We start from the raw sequence: 21,191 nt of genomic DNA, 5'->3' as shown, positions 1-21,191 counted from the left end.
AGTTCATATCATTTGGTAAATATTTCTTAAGTTACCCCCTTTTAGTATTTTGTTTTCTAAAGAACAATTTTTTGATAAAAAGCCTACATGCAACATTGGAATAGAACGAGATGGAGAAGAAAACCAGAGATTTAAGGCAGTTGAGGTTCAAGGGGCTATCGAACTCATGGGTGAAAGTATAGGAAGTTTGAGCAGTGTGGAAGCTAGATGAAAGCATAAGAATGAAAAGGGGATTAACATTGGCGTAGCCTGGGTGGAGAAGCAGAGAAAATGAGGTGATCCTTATATACCAACCCTAAACTTACTAAACGACTGTGTTTTGAAGAACAAAAAACGACTGTATTTTGAAGAAATTTGGTTCGGTTCAATTTACTTGAAATTTTTATCTTTAAAATCAAACTAAACCGAATAAATCAAAAAATATAAAAACTAAAATCGAATCTAACCAAATTTTTGTAAATACCAAAACGAAATTCAGTTTATTTTTTTTTAGTTTGAGTCGAATAATGCTAACTGCCAGTGAGATTTGAATTTGATAAATTATATTTTTTTTCTTTTTTACGGATTTAGCAGCAGTACATATAGTCTTATAGTAGCTGCATACATGTTGAATCTTATTTATAATAAAAAAGATATTAATTTATATTAGGCTCATAAATATGGAGAGCATCTTATTTAAATGAAAATTTAAAATGATTTATAAAATAATATTATTTTAAATTCACTCTAAAATTTTTTTAATAAATAAAATGATGTCACAATTTATTAATAATTTATATTAAAATTAAATTCAAATCTCTTATTTAAATTTTTGATATCCTCATATAGCATTACGAATTCAATTAAATCTTTGATTTTCATTCTATTGTTTATCATATAGAATTTTTTTTCTAAAACAAATTTTTGTTTGACTCTCTTAAATTTTAGAGGGAATGAAATTTAATTTTTCTTAAAATTTCTAAATTAAATTTAATTTAATTATATGAAAAACATAAAATTGAAATTGGATATATTAATAATGTGCCCTACATAAAACTATCTTTTTAATTCCCAGTGTGCTGCAAAACTTGTCATGAAAACAACTAGATTAAGTGAAAAAAAAAATAAATTAAAAAGATTTTATAAATAATATGAATAATTAACATTTTTAATTGCATGAAAGTTGGCAATACTGCTTAATCATTAGAATTAAGTAAATGGAATCAATCAAATTTAATTTAATGGTATTAAAATTATTTTAAAAAATTTAAACATTTAAATTTGAATTTCGATTAAAATTGATTATTAAAAAAATAAATAAATTGACAAATTTATAATGGTATATAATAAATTAAAATTCTTGGGCAAATTCTTTTATCAAGACCAGCTGGTTAAATTTGAAAGATCAATCCTTCAATTCCTTGCTAACGAAGTAAGATAGGACAAATAGTTAACACTTGGCCAACAAAAGTTGAATATTCCTTTAATAATTATATTATTCTTAATTTCCTTTTCTCAATACAGTCGTCATCGATCATCATGTGCATGCCATTAATAAAGAAAAAAAAAATCTTCTAGAAATATAATTTAAAAAGAAAAAAAAAATCTTCTAGAAATATAATTTACTCGGCGAGACATAACTCGTGAGAGTTGATTCTAGGGATGGCAACTAACCTGGAAAATGGGTAAGTTTCCTGCATAGTTTTCCAGTTAATCCCATGCATGTTACAGGGATCAGAGACAAACATGTGAACTATATTCCATTGGGGCTGCCATAGCTACTGCTACGTTGGGATCAGAAAGACCAATTAATACAGAAAGATTTAATTTTTTTTTGGTAAATATATAAATAAAAAGAGAATCAATCATCCATGTCTTGTTGAAAAGCATATGATTGGCACTTTACTATACTTCCCATGAATAAATTTTGGAAAATGGCAACCACATGAGGAAGTTCGTGTTCGTTGCAAAAGCTATTGTAATAAGGAGATATTAAATAAAGAAATTGTAAGGATATGTGTTACAATCTTTTAGTTATCAAAATCTTGAGAAATTCTGATTTACGAGTTTAATGAAACACTCTTCAAGTTAATATTTTGATGGGTAACTGACTATAAAGTCATACTTTTATTCAAATTGGGAAATCAACTAATTGAAGTCCATTGATATAATCTAAAATAATAAATAAAACATGCATTAAAAGTGAATGCAAGACGGTATTTTAGAGATTAAATTTGATGTAGGCACTTGGATTCTTAGAAATATTATGTCGACCTTCACCACTTAATCACCTTTCATCAGCATACTTGCAAATAAGTAGAAATATACCTCTAAATAGTTTAGGGTAAATTACTATTTAATTTCTATATTTAGTTAAATTAATTATTCGGTCTTTATATTTTAAAAAATATATTAGTTAGTTCTTATATTTTGCTTTTATTAAATTATTTAGTCTATCTTTTAATTTTGTCATTAGTCAATCATGGCCAAACTATTATTTAGTCTATCTGTTTTAATGAAACTAATTAATTAATCCTTATATTTTGAAAAAATAAATTAGTTAGTTCCTGTTATTTGACTGTGTTAACTATTTAGTCTTATTATTATTTTTTATACCTAAACTACTTAATTCTCTCTCCCTTATTTCTCTCTTATCCTTGCATATTTTTCTCTCTCCGTGTTTCTTCTCCCCTATATTCACACTCTTTTCCTCCTTATTCTTTCTTTGTTTTCATCTATTAATAAAACTAGTACAAGTTGTCTACATTCCTTAAACTTCTAAGTAATTTAGGAAAATTATTGTCAAGTAGAGAAAACATAAAAATGATATCCAATGAATTAAAAATTAAAAAAATATAAATTAAAATTTAGTCTCCATATAGCAGAATTTCTATTTTTATCCAAGATTTTATTTTTCAAAATATTATATTTAAAAAATATATGGATCAACTAATTAGTTTAAGTAAAATAGAGAGATTAAATAGTAGTGTTTTTCAAAATTTAGAAGTTATAGTTTCCTTAAAATAAAGAAACTAAACAGTAGTATGAATAGCATGAATAACAAAAAAATTAATGAATGGACCAAATAGTTTAACAAAAGTAAAATATAGGGACTAAATAGTATATTTTTTAAAATACAAGAACTAAGTTAGTTTTATTAAAATACAGAGACTAAATAATAATTTCCCCAATAGTTTAACAAGGTAATTTGGATTCTAACAAGAAAAACATATCCTTCTCATTTAAGAATGCCAAGAGAAGAATTCATTCAAATTTTAGAGGGCAAAAAGTCCCTTATATCTTTCTTCAATTCATTGATTAATCATTGAAGGCTTTTCATAAGAAAACCCTCCTTCGATAGTAATTTTTTCCTTGCCTCAGGCTCCACATGGCATATAACTTGGTGCATGCAACTTTCCAACAATATTAACCGATATCGTTAGTGAGAACAATTGGATGCTTCCCTCCAAATACTCAAAGGCTAACTATACAAACCTAATTATGTGTCAACCCATTGAGAACAGTGGAAAAAGCTAGGTATGCCTTGCTAAAGCTACAATCACCTCCAGATTATAGAGGCACATGAGTTAGGACTTTGTTACTTTGAGCATCTCTTTGAGCCTTAAATTGGGGACTTTAACATGAAATAACATCTCCTTTGCTAATAGAAGATACAAGAGATCATGAAAAGGTAGCTTCAAACCTTGATGCCCCAAATGGACACTCCCCACAGAAAAATACAATCAACTCCCTCGCTGTAACACCTGCCATTTTTTGATGTTGGAATTTCTATCATTGATGGAATATTTTGACGAATTCAAAGATTCCATTGGCAAGGGAATGGTGGTAAGAAGTGCATATGTTTGTATGTATGATGTTTTCAAAATGTATTTAAAAATGAAAATGTTTTAATGGTTTTGCTTAAAGAAAAGTTTTAAGCAACTTTTAGGCAAAAGGAATTTCGACAGTCGAAAGATAGACTTTTTGCAGCCAAAGTCTTTTTTACTGTTCAAATTCATTTTTGAGCAGAGTAAACTCTGACAGCCGAAAGTCCCTCGATAGTGAGCGTATAAATAGCCAACATATTGCTTTCTAACCTAAAAGTAACTTAAACTCTCACTCCTTTTTCTCTATCAACTTGGTAGACATGTAAAAGAATTTCCAAGGAGATTTTCTTAGCAATTGCACATGTTGAAGCTTAATTTCTTCTTCTGGAAAGCTTGGTGAACATGGATTGAAGTTAGAATCATCAATTCACTTCTTTATTCATTTCAGGGGAAAGAGGTAATTTCTCTTTCTTTTGGTCTTTTAGAAGAATTTAAATATACCTAAGCGCATGAGATTGTTTTGGTTTTGAATTTCACGTGATTTTTACATGGTTTAAGTCTTTGATTTTAGGAAAAGAGTTTCATGTTGAGTTTTTGAATGAAAGTATGTTTTTTTTTATGTATTTTGGATGTGGAATGAAGTATTGTTCTTGTTTATGTCAAGTCCAAGTGTTTTTGCACCTAGAATGGTAAGTTCATAAGTTAAGCCTAAGAATTTTGTGTTTTTATGTTAATGGAAGTTTGTTTGAACCTTGAATTCAAGCTCCAAATGGTTGCATGTGAGATTTGAGCATGAATTCAAGTGGTTCTAGGCCTTAGAAAGGTGTTTATATGTTTGGATTGTGCTTTGGAGCTTTGGGTATGTTTTGGATGAGGATTTTTACTGGTTTTCGGCTTGGGAATTCTAAAAATTCCTAGATTTGGTTGTTAAAAGCCATTGTTTTGACATCCAAAGCATGTAGTTTCTCAGGAAAATCTAGAGAAATTCCAGGTTCGACAGCTAAAGTCCAAGCCTTTGGCAGCCACAATGGCTCCTGCCAAAAATGGGCACCCGATGATCAAAGGTTTGGTAGCTAAAGTCTAAGACTCCGGCAGCCAAACTTGGTTCTGCTAGCTTTATTTCTCCTTCGATTCCAAGGTTCCAAAACATGATTTTATGGTTCCTAAGAGTCTTGAACAAGATGTTTGCTATGTGTATAGAGTTCTAGAGCTTCAAATAACTCATTAGGTTCTGATGGTTACAAGATTGGACTTGAGGGATTCAGGAAGCTAAAGATTTGAGGTTAGCTACCATTTGTATTAGGTGGTTGATAGGCTACAAGAGCTGAGTAATTCTAACCTTAATAAATGTAAGCTTGTTAAATTTAAATTATGATCATCCTCATGCATCATGTCATATTTATTTAGGATGTAAGTATCTAGAACACGAATATGTTGCATAATTGCATAATTGTTATTGCTGCGTTAATGGATGATGGATGACCCACTGACTTCTCCCATGTTTATGACCATGTTATGTTATGTATGTTAAGGATTCATAAAATCTAAGAGGAGATCTTACGATGCTTCTTAGTGCATGACACACATCGTGTTATAAGCAAAAGTCCTGAGGAGTCTCTGTATAAGCTGGGCATATTGGATATATTAAGTAAAAGTCCTAAGGAGCCTCTATATGACCTGAGCCTAGTGGATTAGGGGAGTCACTGGTAACATATCTATCCTATGTGAAATGTTTATGATGTGAAAACTCATCAGATTGATGCATTGCATGTGTATGAAATGAATGTGATAATTAAATGTTGTTGGTTTATTTACATACTAAGCTTGTGTAAGCTCACCCCTTTCCCATAGCCCTAGATGCAGGAGTGTGGGAATAAACCCCAAACTGCTTAAAGCATGCAATTACACGGGATTGTGTGAATTAAAGATCTTCCTCACTGAGCACATCTTGTTAGTAGTATGCCCTAGAGCATACCATTTAGTATGTATCTAGTATGTATTTTATTAATAAAAGATAATTTCACTTTTTCATTTACATAATGTATTTATGTGTAATAGAAAAGGTCCATTGATATTTTGTTAAAAATTCTATTCTTAAGTTGTTAAGAATATAGTGACAGTATTTCTAGCACAAAGTATCATGAATTGGTTCACAATCAAGGATACTTCACATAGGACATGACTTATCCAGAAAGATTGTAATCATGTTTGTCCCCAAGGTATTTATATGAGTTATAAATAAGATGGAATGGTGATTCTCATGCCATATAACAAACATGATAGGCACTTATACATGATAAGTAGGCCGAACCAGTAACGCATATGACAAACACATTGAGTTTACTCTTGTTAATGCATTGTCATATATCATATTAGTGCATATAATCTTTAGACCTGAGATAATACAGTTATCTTGTATATAGGTGATTTGAGTTTAATACTGCTTTCATACTTGTACTGTGTATGGGTATATGGGCATGTGTTGGCTCCGACTAGTTATATATGGAGATAGGTGTTAATCAAGATGGAATCAATTACCCTAAGTAAATAGGGATAAAATCCTAATTTCATTTGATTGTTCTAGATATTTTAAGTTCCTAGCCAAAACAGACAGATTTAGTCAGAAAAGAGTTTCTGACAAGAAAATCTAATTAATCAAGAACTGGAATTAAAAGAGAACATAATATTCATAGCAAATGGGGTTTGACATAAACCATGACTCCAGCTCGAATTGGGATTTTATAACAGAGAGATTCTAGTGTATAGTAACAATGATTAAAGGTTCATTTAAGGTATTCCTTATTACTGATTGGGTAGCCATGGCACACTATGCTAAGTATCAACCATGATCTATGAGATGCCTAAAATGATTTAGAGAAATCATTTATGGTAAAAAAGAGTTCTGATGATATTAAGAGTTAATATCATATCTCATTTCCAATTAGTGATGAGCCTAGTAAGTCACACACATACACAAGATAATCACCAAGTAAAATGTGATTTAATTAATTAATTAAAGAGTTTAATTAATTAATTAATTAGGTTTGGTTTGCAATAAGATTGCAAAGTCTCTAGCACGATTTGAAACCAAATCTAGGTTATTGGATGTATAGTATAAGTTAAATTTATATTTAAAGTGTTTAAATATGAATTTAATTGTGAGAAATTAATTAATGGAGATTAATTAATTTATTTATATTTGATATAAATTGATTAGAAGAGAAGAAATAATGATTTTGGGTGAAGAACTCAAAATCACAACATAAGGTAATTTGGTCATTTCACAGGGTGACATGTGGCACCATGAGATGGTGACACACGACATCATATAAGTTTGCCATTTGTCTTCCTATCATGCAAAGTCATCAAAGTCAAGATTAAATCTAGCTTTGACACTTGGCTTAATGTGATTAAGTCAATTAAAAAAATAAGATGTAATGTGATGGTGACATATGGCTGATGTGGCCCAACCGTAAGTGCACGGGTCGTACAAGTAATATAGAAAAGATATCGTTCCCACGAGGAGTTGTGTTAATGATTGAATTTTTGATATAAAAAGTTGACTAAATTGAATTATTTTTCAAAGTAAAGCAGTAAATTGATGGGTATTTGAGTATGAAATCTATATGTGCAAAATTAATAATCTATTCAACTATGTAATGATTTAACTAAATTTGCATCAAATTAAAATAAGAAAATTCAAAAATGGCAAGATTTAAAATGGCAAGTAATTAAATTCAATTGAAAATTAACAATTATAAAAAGACGATTCTGGAGTTCGGGAGTTCATATTCAAGCTATTTTGGAATTTTAAATTGGTTATCCAATCTTGTGGAACTTACGGGTTTTAAGGAGATTAATTCTTAAATCCTTTGAATACCCTTTCGAGTGGGACAAAGGGTGCCTTAATCAATCTAATCCTACTTTCGTGGAGTTAGAGTTAATTAAGACCCATTAAGTTCTTTAATTAATCTGGAAATCCTCTTAATCCTTAGTCTATTTCTAGATCTAAGTTAATTAAGTCCAATTTCTTGATTATCTATCACAAGGTTTTCTCCTTTCGGTGCCTCAACCATGGATTAAGAATATCACTTAATGGGATCTTACACTAAGCATGTCATTAAGCACACAAGAAATGAATAAAACTCATTAAGACCACAAAATATGAATTACCCAATCAAAATCCACAAAATATCTCAACTATTACATCCCTTACTCCAGAATCTAATGAAAACTACTCACTATCCATAATATTTACAAGATATTCTTAGTTAATATGGAAATAAAACTTTAATCTAAGCTAAGAAACAAGAAACCCAACAGTAGAAAGGTAGGAAAAATGCAAGAAAAGAAATAAATCTCCAAATCTAGTTGGAAATGGTGTGGGAGACGATTTTGACTCTTCAGCTGCTGCCCTCTCCTTTTCCTTTTCTTCCTCTCTTTTTCCTCCCCTTCTAAAATGGGATAAAGATCTATTTATAACTTTTTTCTGATAAAGAGCCCTAAAATGGTGTGTTTGAGGTGTGATTTTCTAAGGGAATCTTCTGCCAGCTCATTAATGAAGTCTTTGTGGGACTGCATAAGTGGACTGCATAAGTTATGCAGTCCCTTATGCAGTTTTTGGCTGGTTTCTAACTCTCTTATGCGAAACTGTATGAGCAAGGTGCAAGACTGCATAGGTTATGCACAATTCTGTGAGGTCATATAAGGGAGGCACGAATCTGCATAAGTTATGCGGCAACTTATGCAGATTTCGACAAGTAGTGGGGACAGTTTTCTTCTCCTTATGCAGAATTGCATAACTTATATGGCTAGTTATGCGCAATTTGGCCAATGCATATTTCAACTTTGAAACTTGTTTTTGACATCTTTGGCTGTAGAAATCACTCCTCAATGGCAAAATTCCTTTTTAGTCCCTCAAAAACACCATTTTACCTACAAAACAAAGTAAAAATTACAAATTAATCCAAAATTGACAATTATGAAAAACTAACTAAATAACTAATGAAATTAGCTAAAAGTGACTAATAATCAAATAAATTGGCTATGAAATTAAACCTAAATGACTATGCAAAATGTATGCATCAAATACCCCCAAACTCAAACTTTTGCTTATCCTCAAGCAAACTTTAAAATGTGATGCAATTTTTAGGGGTGCCTTATCCAAAGAGCTATGAAAATCACCCATTAAAGTAACTTAACACACCTTTAGCCATACCAACAATCCATATACCCATCCTTCAAAATGCAGAGAATCTAATGCTTATCCAAGCTTTCTCCGCTTAGCCATCAAGTCAATTATCATTCAAAATTTCCAAACCAACCAATCAAAAGAGAGAGTCATGCTCAAAAGGAATTCTAAGACAATTAATAGTCAAAGTGTCTCTATATAGAATGATGGAATTAAATGAATGAATGGATAATTTTCCAATCCCATAGGCAAATTCCCTACTCCTATCTCCACTAATGTAGCAAGTACTATCAAGAGATCAAAAGTCTTTTTAGGGATGTAATGGGGCCATGGGGTTCAAGATGAGGTTAAGAAGAAAAATGGGTAAAAAGGAGTCAAAGCATGAGAATATTTTCAATCTTGACAGCATAAGGTACACTTCTTATTTTATTATTTTTTTTTTCTTTTTCTCTTCTTCTTTTATATATATATATATATATATATATATATATATATATATATATGGAGGAGAGAAATACGCAATGAGAATTGTCAAGTGCTAGCATAATTTACAAAACACATAAAAAATGGAGGGACATTTTTGATACTTTAAACTTGTATCTTGCATTTTCTTTTGATGATTGTCCCTAAAAATGCCACCCCCAAACTCATTCCTTTTAATACTTTGGGTGGATTTCTTTCAATTTGTATGACAATAATGAAAAGCACATATACTAGCACTTTTACAAGATGACAAGCATTTCTTCTCCCTTTTATTGTATTTTTTTCTTTTCTTTTTCTCTTTTTTTTTATGTACCTAATATTATAAATAATTATTCTCATGAAAAGGGTTGGAGTGTTTGGTTCATTGGCTAGGTAGCAATAAGGGTTTCAAGAAAAATTAGGAATAAAAAGGCTCAAAGGGGTTTTCAAAGGTCAATTTTAATTAGGAAAAGGGCCAAAGGTTTAAAATGAGAAGGTTTAAATCAAAGAATGCCTAATCATCTCTCTTTCCAAGTACAAGCTGGTATTTTGCCTTAAAAGGTTTAGAAAATTTGTTCTAGGATTTGTGAGACATCATTTGACTACTTTATATCCAATAACTCCCTTTAAACACTCCAATCTCTAAAGGACTAGTTGGGTGGCTTTTTGGCTAAGAAGATATAGGCAAGGGATAGACACTTCAAAACTTTGCACTTCTTTGGAAACTTTCAATCCACAAACCCAACTAAAGGTAAGTCAAATCACTCTCATAGGCAATTTTTCAATACTCAAGGGATTTGGCAAAAGATTTTAATGCATGATGCATGATTCCTAAAAATGAGCAATGCATCAACTAAATGGAAGAAATCTATTTGTGTGCAATGTGTAAAATTTCTAAGTGATGTATAATGTGTGTGTAAATGTGTTATGTATATATATGTATGGATGAATATGTAAAATGTTTACAGTATATGTAAATGGAATGGAGTGAAATGTTCCTATACTCAAAATGTGAAAAATGTAGCAAAAATCAAAATGCACACCCCCAAACTCAAACTTGGACATTGTCCTCAATGTCTCAAGCAATGGATTATCAAAACTCAAAGCAAAAAGGAATTACCAGGAATAGTGAAATTTAAGAGCAATAAGAAAGAGTTACCTGGTATAGAGCAGATGAGAATTCAAGAGATAATGGTGATGCATAAGAAGCTGCACAGGTTATGCAGAATAAAATGCTGTACAGAACAGGTGCATAAGGAGGGTGCATAAGCTGTGCAGTTCTGCATGAGTGGCATAAAGGACTGCACAGGCTATGCAGAACATTTGCATAAGGGGATTCACAGCCTGTGCAGTATATTCAAAAGCTGCTGCATGATGATATAGCAAGGAAAAATGTGCAAACACCAGTAGAAGCATGCAAATATATACAGTGTATGGACAAGTATGCACAAAAGGGCAGTAAAGGCAATGAAAATCAATGAAAAACTAATGGAATAGCCATCCAATAGAACTTCAAGAAAAACAGAATTCAAGGCAAACTAAAAGTGTTTGAACATATCCAAAAAGAAAAACTCCTAGAAGTTTGAAGAAAATAAAATAAGAACTAATCTAATTCTATGGTTTTGCCCTTGTCCAAAGATGCTGCTAAAGGACTGGTTGGAGCTGGCTGCTGTCGAAGGGGTGGTTCTGGAGGAGGTGATGGAGGTGGAGGTGGCATTCCCAGAAAAACCATGAGCTGCTTCATCATCTCTTTTAATTCTTTCTGCTTATCTCTGGTTTCCATGACAAAATCAAAGAGTTGATCATGACGATCCTTGAGGGTGTCAAGACCAGATTCAAGCTTTCTATCCACAAAATATATATCATCACTAAGCCTTTCAAGATAGGTGAATAAGGCTTTAGTGTTGAAGGGAGGAGGTGCTGTGGATGAAGAGGGTCCAGCTGCAGAAGGTGTAGGCTGTGCAGAATCTGCTGGGATGTCCTGTGCAGACTGAGTGGGTGGTGTAGGTTCAGTAGAATGCTGTTGGACTGGTGGGACAGATTGTGCCTCTGGTTGTGCAGTGGGTCCTGTGTCTGCTGCTGGTTGTGCAGTGTCAGAAGGTGGCAAACTGAATCCAGTTTTGGATAGGTGTGTAGCATCAAAATATAGAGTGTCTGAAAGTGCTGGTAGAGGATGCTCTTCCGGATTAAAACAAAAATGCTTGGCTATAACAGTTATGAGCCCACCCATGACTATGTAACCTACGGATTTGGTGGCAATATGTAACACATGCTCACAAAAGAAGTAACCAGGAGAAACTTTGACTTTGTGAAAAGCACACCATAGCATGAACAATTCAGATTTTTCAACAGCACCAGAACTAGTCCCTCTGCCCAAGATAGTGCTAGCAATAAGCCTATGGATAAATCTAAGTGCAGGGTCTAGTATTTGAGAGGTCTTGGATCTGCCAGCAGAAAAACTCTGAGGTTGGTTTGTGATAATCCTCCAAAACTGAGCAGCATTCCAAACACCTTTGTTTGCTACCTCTACCCCTGTATATGGTACCCTAATAGTCCATCAATTGCAAACCCAAAAATGCTATGAAATTGGTCTAATAATAGCTCTCTATTTTGCCCCAAACATCTAAATTTCATAGTTGGCTTGTAATCTATCTCATGCAATTTCAGAGTAGCAGAAAATGAGGAAATAAATTCCAAAACCAGAGCTGGATAAACTAGTTCTTGCTTATGCACAAATTCCATCCAACCTAAACCATCGAGGTATGCAACCACATTATCAAATAAACCAACTGATTGGAGGGCCTCTGTAGAAATGTACCTTGTGGGTTGCACCTTTCTGTCCTTAAGCCTCTTAAAGGTTGCCTTGTGAGCTGCATCAGGAAGGGGCCAAGGTAGTTTTGATACCTATGTTGTTGCTGAAGTTTTCTTTTTGCTAGAAGAGGGTGATTTGGCTTGTGGGGTAGAGGTAGAAATTCCAACCCCATGTCGTGTGGAGGTTGAAGTTTTGGGGTTTTTGGGTGGAGGCTCTGAAAGTGGAGTGGTGGGTGATTCTTTGCGTTTTGTGAGAGGAGGTGCAGAAGCCATGGGTCGGGTGGATTTCGACCTGATTTTTCTCTTATAAGTGGTTGTGGGAGGTGATGGAGGGGTTTGTTGTGGAGGCGAATCGGGGTTGGGGGCAGCATTGCCAAGGGCGAGACTTGGAGAGGGGAGGTTTGAGGGGAATGAAGAGGCGATTCCATGGGGTTGTCGATGGTGAGAATGGAGGAGGTGATGGAGAAAGTAAAAGAGGCAGAGGGAAGTTAGGGCAAAGGCGGTGAAAAGAGGAGTGGGGAGGAAGGATGATGCCGAGAAAAAATGGTCGTGGGGGAAAAGCGTGAACAGGAACGACGGGAAGTGGAGGTGGGAAAGTGGGTGCCGAAAAAAATTTTTGATTTGAACAGGACATGTGTAAAACTGCATAAGGGAAGAATGGGTGTGCATAAGTTATGCACTCTCTTATGCAGGTTTCGGTGGAAGATAAAGAGTGTAAAAAATTGGTTATGCAAAAGTGCATAGCTTATGCGCTAACTTATGCAAGTTTCGGCTAATAATGGAATTTAGAAAAATTGGTCATGCAGAAGTGCATAAGCCGTGCACTCTCCTTATGCAAGTCTCGGCAAATTTTGGGATTTCAGGAAATGTGGTCATGTGGAAGTGCATAACTTATGCACTCCCTTATGCAAGTCTCGGCAGGTTTTGGATTTCCAGAAAGTGTGGTCATGCGGAAGTGCATAACTTATGCACTCCCTTATGCAGATTTCGGCAGAAAGAGAAAATGCAGAGAAGTTGGTCATGCAGAAGTGCATAACTTATGCACTCCCTTATGCAGATTTCGGCAGAAAGAGAAAATGCAAGATTTGAAGTAATGCAAAAGTGCATAAGTCATGCACACACTTATGCAAGTTTCAGCAGATATGAAATTTGATAAAAATGTGGCTATGTAGAATTGCATAAGCTATGCACATCCTTATGCAGTTTGCAACAGAGATGAAAAATGGCAAGAATTTGCATAAGTTATGCAGGATTGCATAAGTTATGCAATGGCTTATGCAGGTTTTAGCAAGATGAGAAAATGGCCAAATTTGTGATCTAAAAGCTGCATAAGCTATGCAGTTACTTATGCACAATTCAACAAGATTGAGATTACAATTGAAAATGAATTGCAAGTTTGACAAATACACTAGAATGCAGAAATGTAATTCTATGAAGCATAAATCATGAGAAATTATCACCAAAAACACATCAATATATACAAAATCCATCACAATTGCATCAAACAAACTTGTAAAAGTGAGTTCTGCATAAGAGGCATTTGTGAATTATGCCATTTCAACTCAAACTCTGCAAATCAACATTTAGCACATTAAAAACTCAATAAAATCTGCATAAAGTTGCATTTATCCACAAATGAGAATGGACTCCCCAAGTTATGCCAAGAAAATGTAGCATGTCCACCTTGAATCTCACAACCCAAATAAACTCAAAACTACAAAAATGACCCACTTACCATCATATTAACATGATAAGCACAAATACTTAAAAGTTACACACCCAACCTCACAAAGAAACACATGTCATGTGCTGCAGACCCTTCTTTGCTGAAAATTGCATTTTTCTGCATAAACTAAGAAGCAAACCTGCACAGGTTATGCAGTAAAAATAAATCAATTTTAGGAGAATTGAAGGACAAAATTTCAGATTCAGAGTCACTCCCCAACAGTTCACCAACCTTCCTCCATTGAAATACATCTACAAGGGACAAGAGTCAACAATGTCAAAAATTGAATTTGGGGAGATTTAAGATAAAAACAAAAGCAATGTAAATAAAAGTAAATCAACAAAAGCAAAATAAAATAACTTGGGATGTCTCCCAAGAGGGCTAATTTATAGTCCTTAGCTGGACTTTTCATGCATTTCACTGAAAAGAGGTGAGGGATTGGAGAGCTTGTAACAGCTTGCTCCCTTTATTGGGTCTCCAGTTATGTAATGTTTCAATCTATGCCCATTGACCTTAAAATTCCCATATTTTTCACTCCAAATTTCAATTGCTCCATAAGGGAAAACCTTAGAAACTCTATATGGACCAGTCCACCTTGATTTTAGTTTTCCAGGGAACAATTTCAATCTTGAGTTGAACAACAAAACTGAATCACCTTCTTTAAATTCCTTTTTTCTAAGATGCTTATCATGCCAAACTTTAGTTCTTTCTTTATAAATATGGGCACTTCCATAAGCATCCATCCTCAATTCTTCAAGCTCATTAAGTTGCAATAGCCTTTTCTCACCAACTTGCTTAAGATCAAAATTCAAGGTCTGAATGGCCCAATATGCTCTATGTTCTAGCTCCACAGGTAAATGACAAGACTTACCATACACCAACCTAAAGGGAGTAGTTCCTATAGGGGTTTTGTAAGCAGTCCTATATGCCCATAAAGCATCATCTAGTTTGACAGACCAATCTTTTTGAGAATTGCTCACTGTTTTCTCCAAGATATGTTTGAGTTCTCTGTTAGAAATTTCAACTTGTCCTGAAGTTTGAGGGTGGTATGGGGTAGCTATCTTGTGCACTACACCATACTTCCTCATTAAGCTTTCAAATTGCTTATTACAAAAATGTGAACCCCCATCACTAATTACAGCCCTTGGAGCTCCAAATCTACTCAAAACAAATTTCTTCAAGAATTTCACTACCACTTTAGCATCATTAGTTAGAGTTGCAATAGCTTCCACTCACTTTGACACATAGTCAACTCCAACTAGAATGTATTTATTACCATATGAAGGAGGAAATGGCCCCATAAAATCTATTCCCCAGACATCGAATAATTCCACTTCAAGAATATCATTTAGGGGCATTTGATCTTTTTTTGACAAATTTCCACTCCTTTGACATTTATCACATTCTAACACAAATTTCCTCACATCCTTAAAAAGATTTGGCCAAAAGAAACCAGCTTGCAAAATTTTACTAGCTGTTTTAGAGATTCCAAAATATCCTCCATAATCAGAAGCATGGCAATAATGCATAACACTCTGTGTCTCCTCATCAGGAATACATCTCCTTATTAAACCATCACAACATCTTCTAAAGAGTAAAGGATCATCCCATCTATAAAATTTTGCCTCATGTAAAAACTTTTTCTTTTGTTGCCATGTCATTCCTAGAGGTAAAACTCCACAAGATAGATAATTCACCAAGTCTGCATACCAAGGTAGTTTAACAACAAGAGAGAAAAGTTGTTCATCCAAGAAAAATTCATCAATAGGGACTTCATCCATTTCTTCATCATCCAATTTCAACCTACTAAGATTATCTGCAACTACATTTTTAGCTCCCTTCTTATCTCTAATCTCCAAATCAAACTCTTGTAGCATCAGAATCCACCTAATGAGCCTAGGTTTAGCCTTCTTTTTATGGAGTAAATACCTGATAGCAGCATGATCTGAAAATATAACCACCTTTGGCTCAATAATGTAAGGTCTGAACTTTTCCAATGCAAAGACAATTGCTAAGAATTCCTTTTCAGTTGTTGCATAATTTGTTTGAGCCTCATCCAATATTCTACTAGCATAATAAATAGCATAAGCCTTTTTGTCCTTTCTTTGACCAAGAACAGCTCCAATCGCATAGTTGCTAGCATCACACATAATTTCAAAAGGTAGGCTCCAATCGGGCGGTTGCATGATTGGTGCAATGATAAGAGCTTGCTTCAACCTGCAAAAGGCATCCAAACACTCTTGGTCAAATACAAATGGTATGTCATGACTTAACAAATTAGATAAAGGTTTGGCTATTTTAGAAAAATCCTTGATAAAGCGTCTGTAGAACCCGGCATGTCCTAGAAAACTTCGAATTCCTTTGACATTGGTAGGAGGAGCCATCTTCTCTATCACTTCAACCTTGGTTTTATCAACCTCTATTCCTCTGTTAAACACCAAATGTCCAAGCACTATCCCTTCCTAAACCATGAAATGACACTTTTCCTAGTTTAACACAAGGTCAGTATCTGCACATCGCTGTAAAACTTTAGAAAGGTTAGCCAAGCATATGTCAAATGAAGATCCATAAACAGAAAAGTCATCCATAAAAACCTCCATTATATCTTCAATGAAATATGAGAAGATTGCCATCATGCACCTTTGAGAAGTGGCTGGTGCATTACACAACCCAAATGGCATCCTCCTATAAGCAAAGGTTCCATATGGACAAGTAAAAGTGGTTTACTCTTGATCATTTGGATGGATAGGGATTTGAAAAAATCCTGAATACCCATCTAAATAGCAAAAATAAGAATGCTTAGCCAGTCTTTCTAACATTTGATCAATGAAGGGAAGTGGAAAATGATCTTTTCTAGTGGCAATATTTAATTTTCTGTAATCTATGCACATTTGCCAACTAGTTACTGTTCTGGTGGGGATTAATTCATTATTTTCATTTTTGACCACTGTCATTCCACCTTTTTTTGGGACAACATGTACTGGGCTCACCCAAGTACTGTCTGAAATAGGATATATGATCCCTGCATCAAGCAACTTCAAAATTTCCTTTTTAACAACTTCTTTCATATTTGGGTTCAACCTCCTCTGATGTTCAATAGATGGCTTACAATTTTCTTCCAAAATAATTCTGTGCATTCAAAAGTGTGGGCTTATTCCCTTAATGTCATCTATGGTATATCCTAAAACTTTCCTAAATTGCCTCAACACTCTTAACAACTTGTCAACCTCTAAAGTACTCAAGTTTTCATTTACAATTACTGGATAAGTGTTATTGGTGCCAAGAAATTCATACCTGAGCTGAGAAGGAAGTTGTTTAAGTTCTACCTTAGGTGCATCTTCTTCCTTGAATGATGGTTGCTTAGATTCGACTATTTCCTTTTGTGTGAGTTGAAAAACTAGAGCAGAAATGATTGGTGGACTTCCCTCTAAATGTTGAGCATATGCAGCCACATGAGGGTTGTCATAGTCTATGCCTCCTCCATGAACCAAACAATTTTCAAGTGGATCTTCCGGATATCTCTTTCTGAAATGTTCTTCAACCAGCTCATCAATGATATCAATTCTCAAACAAGTATCAGCTTCAGAATGATGCTTCTTCATAGTGTTATTAATATTGAAAACCAATTGATCTTCACCAACTCTAAGAGTCAATTTTTCCCCCTTAACATCAATCAATGCTCCTGTTGTAGCTAGAAAGGGTCTTCCCAAGATAATTGGGATATTAGAATCCTCTTCCATGTCCAAGATGACAAAGTCAACAGGTATATAGAACTTCCCAACCTTCAGAGGCACATTCTCCAAAATACCTTCAGGATACTTAATTGATCTGTCAGCTAACTGAAGAGAAATGTGGGTTGGTTTTAGATCTCCCATATTGAGCTTCTCATAAATGGAGAGGGGCATGAGGCTAACACTTGCCCCTAAATCACATAAAGCTTTTGTAGAACATGATTCCCCAATGTGGCATGGAATTGAAAAACTCCCTGGATCCTTGAGCTTTGGAGGAAGTTTCCTTTGGAAGATAGCACTGCATTCTTCTGTCAAAGCTACAGTTTCATGATCTTCAAGTTTCCTCTTGTTTGATAGAATTTCTTTTAAGAATTTTGCATAAGAGGGCATTTGTGAAAGAGCATCAATAAAAGGCACATTTATGTATAGCTTCTTCAAAACCTCTAAGAACTTCCCAAATTACTTATCAAGCTTAGCTTTTTAAAATCTTTATGAAAAGGGAAGTTGTGGCTTGTAAGGCTCTGTAGGTATATACTTCTCTTCCTTCTCTTTAATTTTCTCTTTACATTTTTCTGCACTTTCTTTCTCACTTTCTTGTTTTTCACTCTCATCAATTTCTTTCTCATTTTCTCTCTTATCACTATTTTCACTTTTCTCATTTTTTTCACTCTTCTCATTATTTACAACTTTCCCACTTCTTAAACTAATAGCTTGACACTGCTCTCTTGGGTTTTCCGGTTGACTTGGAAGTTTTCCAAAAGACTTGGTACCTAAGGAAGATGCTTGTTGTGCAATCTGATTTTCCAACATTCTGTTATGTGTTTGCATCTGTTCTAGCCTTGCTTTCATCTCTCTCATCTCTTCATCATGCTTAGTTTGGTTAGCAAGAATCTATTGTAATAAAGCTTCTGTGGTGGAACTTTGTTCTTGCTGTTTTGGTGGAGGTGCAGGATTCATATTTCTCTGCTGAAAATTAGGCAATGGTTGCCTATTTTGCTGATATGGAATTCCTTGTTGCTGTTGTGGTTGAAGATTCTGATTTGGAACTTGATTTTGCTGATTTCCCCATGAAAAGTTAGGATGATTCCTCCAAGTTGGATTATAAGTTTGAGAGTAAGGATTCCCTATTTGTTTGTTTCCATAATTACCAACATATGCAGCTTGCTCTCCATAGTCTACTCCACAGCTGGTAGTTCCTTCTACATAAGCAACTTGTTGTGAGCTTCCAGATGATGATGATGAACTAACCAACATACTTAAATCTTCCATCTTCTTTGCCAAAACATTTGTAAGTGCATCAAACTTTGCATTAATCATGTTGAATGGATCAAGGTCATACATTTCAGCAGCTTGCCTTTTTTGAGTTGGAGCAGGTCCTCTTGGACTACTCCAAAGATGAGTATTCTTTGCAATTTTCTCTAATAGCTCATAAGCTTCATCTTCATGCTTCATAATAAATTCTCCTTCTATTTGAGCATCAATAATCCCTCTGATTGCAGGAGTAACATTGGTGTAAAAGTTCTGGTTTATCATCTATTTTGGAATGGCATGATGTGGGCATTGTCTCTCTAATTCCTTCCATCTCATCCATGATTCATAGAGAGTTTCATCTTCTCTTGGTCTAAAAGCTGTCATTTGATTCCTCAATTCTTGAGTTTTTCCAGGTGGAAAATATTGTGCAAGAAATGCATCAGTGAGTTGCTCCCAATTTGTAATGGAGTTGTGAGGTAAAGAATCAAGCCAATCCAATGCTCTATCTTTTAAAGAGAATGGGAATAGCTTTAATCTTGCTGCATCATCAGATACTCCTAGTTGCTTTTGCATATCACAAATTATAACAAACTTCTTTATATGTGTGTGTGGATTTTCAGAAGGATGTCCTCCAAATTGAGAATTCTGAATCATTTGAAGAACTCCAAAATCTATCTTGTAACTATTTGCATCAATTCTTGGTCTTGCTATGCTCTCTTTCAAATCATCAAAACGAGGAAAAGCATGATCCATCATACTTCCCCTAGGCACATTAGCATTTACAACCTCTTCACCTTGGGCTGCATTTTCATTGTTTCGATCATTTCCAGCATTACCGCCACCAATTCTAATTCTTTCATCAACCATGTCTCCTTCAATTTCAGCTGCTCTCAGGGCTTCTTTCCTTTTTCTGGTTTCTTTCTTGTTGGCTTTACAAAATTTCTCAATTTCAGGATCAAACAATAAGGATGTGTCACTTGTGCTTCTAGCTCTTCTCATAAAAGATTAAAAGTACCTGAAAAAGAACAAACAAACACAAAATGAAAAGATAACAAAGATAAAACTAAAAACAACTAAAATAATCAAGAATTCAATCTTAAACAAATAACTCCCCGGCAACGGCGCCAAAAACTTGATGTGGTCCAACCGCAAGTGCACGGGTTGTACAAGTAATATAGAAAAGATATCGTTCCCACGAGGAGTTGTGTTAATGATTGAATTTTTGATATAAAAAGTTGACTAAATTGAATTATTTTTGAAATTAAAGCAGTAAATTGATGGGTATTGGGGTATGAAATCTATATATGTAAAATTAATAATCTATTCAACTATGTAATGATTTAACTAAATTTGCATCAAATTAAAATAAGCAAATTCAAAAATGGCAAGATTTAAAATGGCAAGTAATTAAATTCAATTGAAAATTAACAATTATGAAAAGGTGATTCTGGAGTTCGGGAGTTCATATTCAAGCTATTTTGGAATTTTAAATTGGTTATCCAATCTTGTGGAACTTACGGGTTTTAAGGAGAATAATTCTTAAATCCTTTGAATACCCATTCGAGTGGGACAAAGGGTGCCTTAATCAATCTAATCCTACTTTCGTGGAGTTAGAGTTAATTAAGACCCATTAAGTTCTTTAATTAATCTGTAAATCCTCTTAATCCTTAGTCTATTTCTAGATCTAAGTTAATTAAGTCCAATTTCTTGATTATCTATCACAAGGTTTTCTCCTTTCGCTGCCTCAACCATGGATTAAGAACATCACTTAATGGGATCCTACACTAAGCATGTCATTAAGCACACAAGAAATGAATAAAACTCATTAAGACCACAAAATATGGATTACCCAATCAAAATCCACAAAATATCTCAAATATTACATCCCTTACTCCAGAATCTAATGAAAACTACTCACTATCCATAATATTTACAAGATATTCTTAGTTAATATGGAAATAAAACTTTAATCTAAGCTAAGAAACAAGAAACCCAACACTAGAAAGGTAGGAAAAATGCAAGAAAAGAAATAAATCTCCAAATCTAGTTGGAAATGGTGTGGGAGACGATTTTTACTCTTCAGCTGCTGTCCTCTCCTTTTCCTTTTCTTCCTCTCTTTTTCCTCCCCTTCTAAAATGGGATAAAGATCTATTTATAACTTTTTTCTGAAAAAGAGCCCTAAAATGGTGTGTTTGAGGTGTGATTTTCTGAGG

General features: G+C 34.0%; 1 non-coding gene across 1 annotated transcript; it reads left to right on the top strand.

The window, feature by feature from the left end:
- Positions 1–19,270: 19,270 nt before the first annotated feature.
- LOC131170752 (small nucleolar RNA R71) lies at positions 19,271–19,377 on the top strand. The gene has a single exon (XR_009141520.1). It is a non-coding gene; the product is annotated as a small nucleolar RNA R71 (small nucleolar RNA).
- Positions 19,378–21,191: the final 1,814 nt, after the last annotated feature.

The sequence above is a fragment of the Hevea brasiliensis genome, chromosome 11 (assembly GCF_030052815.1).
Source record: "Hevea brasiliensis isolate MT/VB/25A 57/8 chromosome 11, ASM3005281v1, whole genome shotgun sequence".
Lineage (NCBI taxonomy): Eukaryota > Viridiplantae > Streptophyta > Magnoliopsida > Malpighiales > Euphorbiaceae > Hevea > Hevea brasiliensis.
The sequence above is the reverse complement of the archived record's forward strand: the minus strand, read 5'-3'. Positions and strand labels throughout refer to the sequence as shown.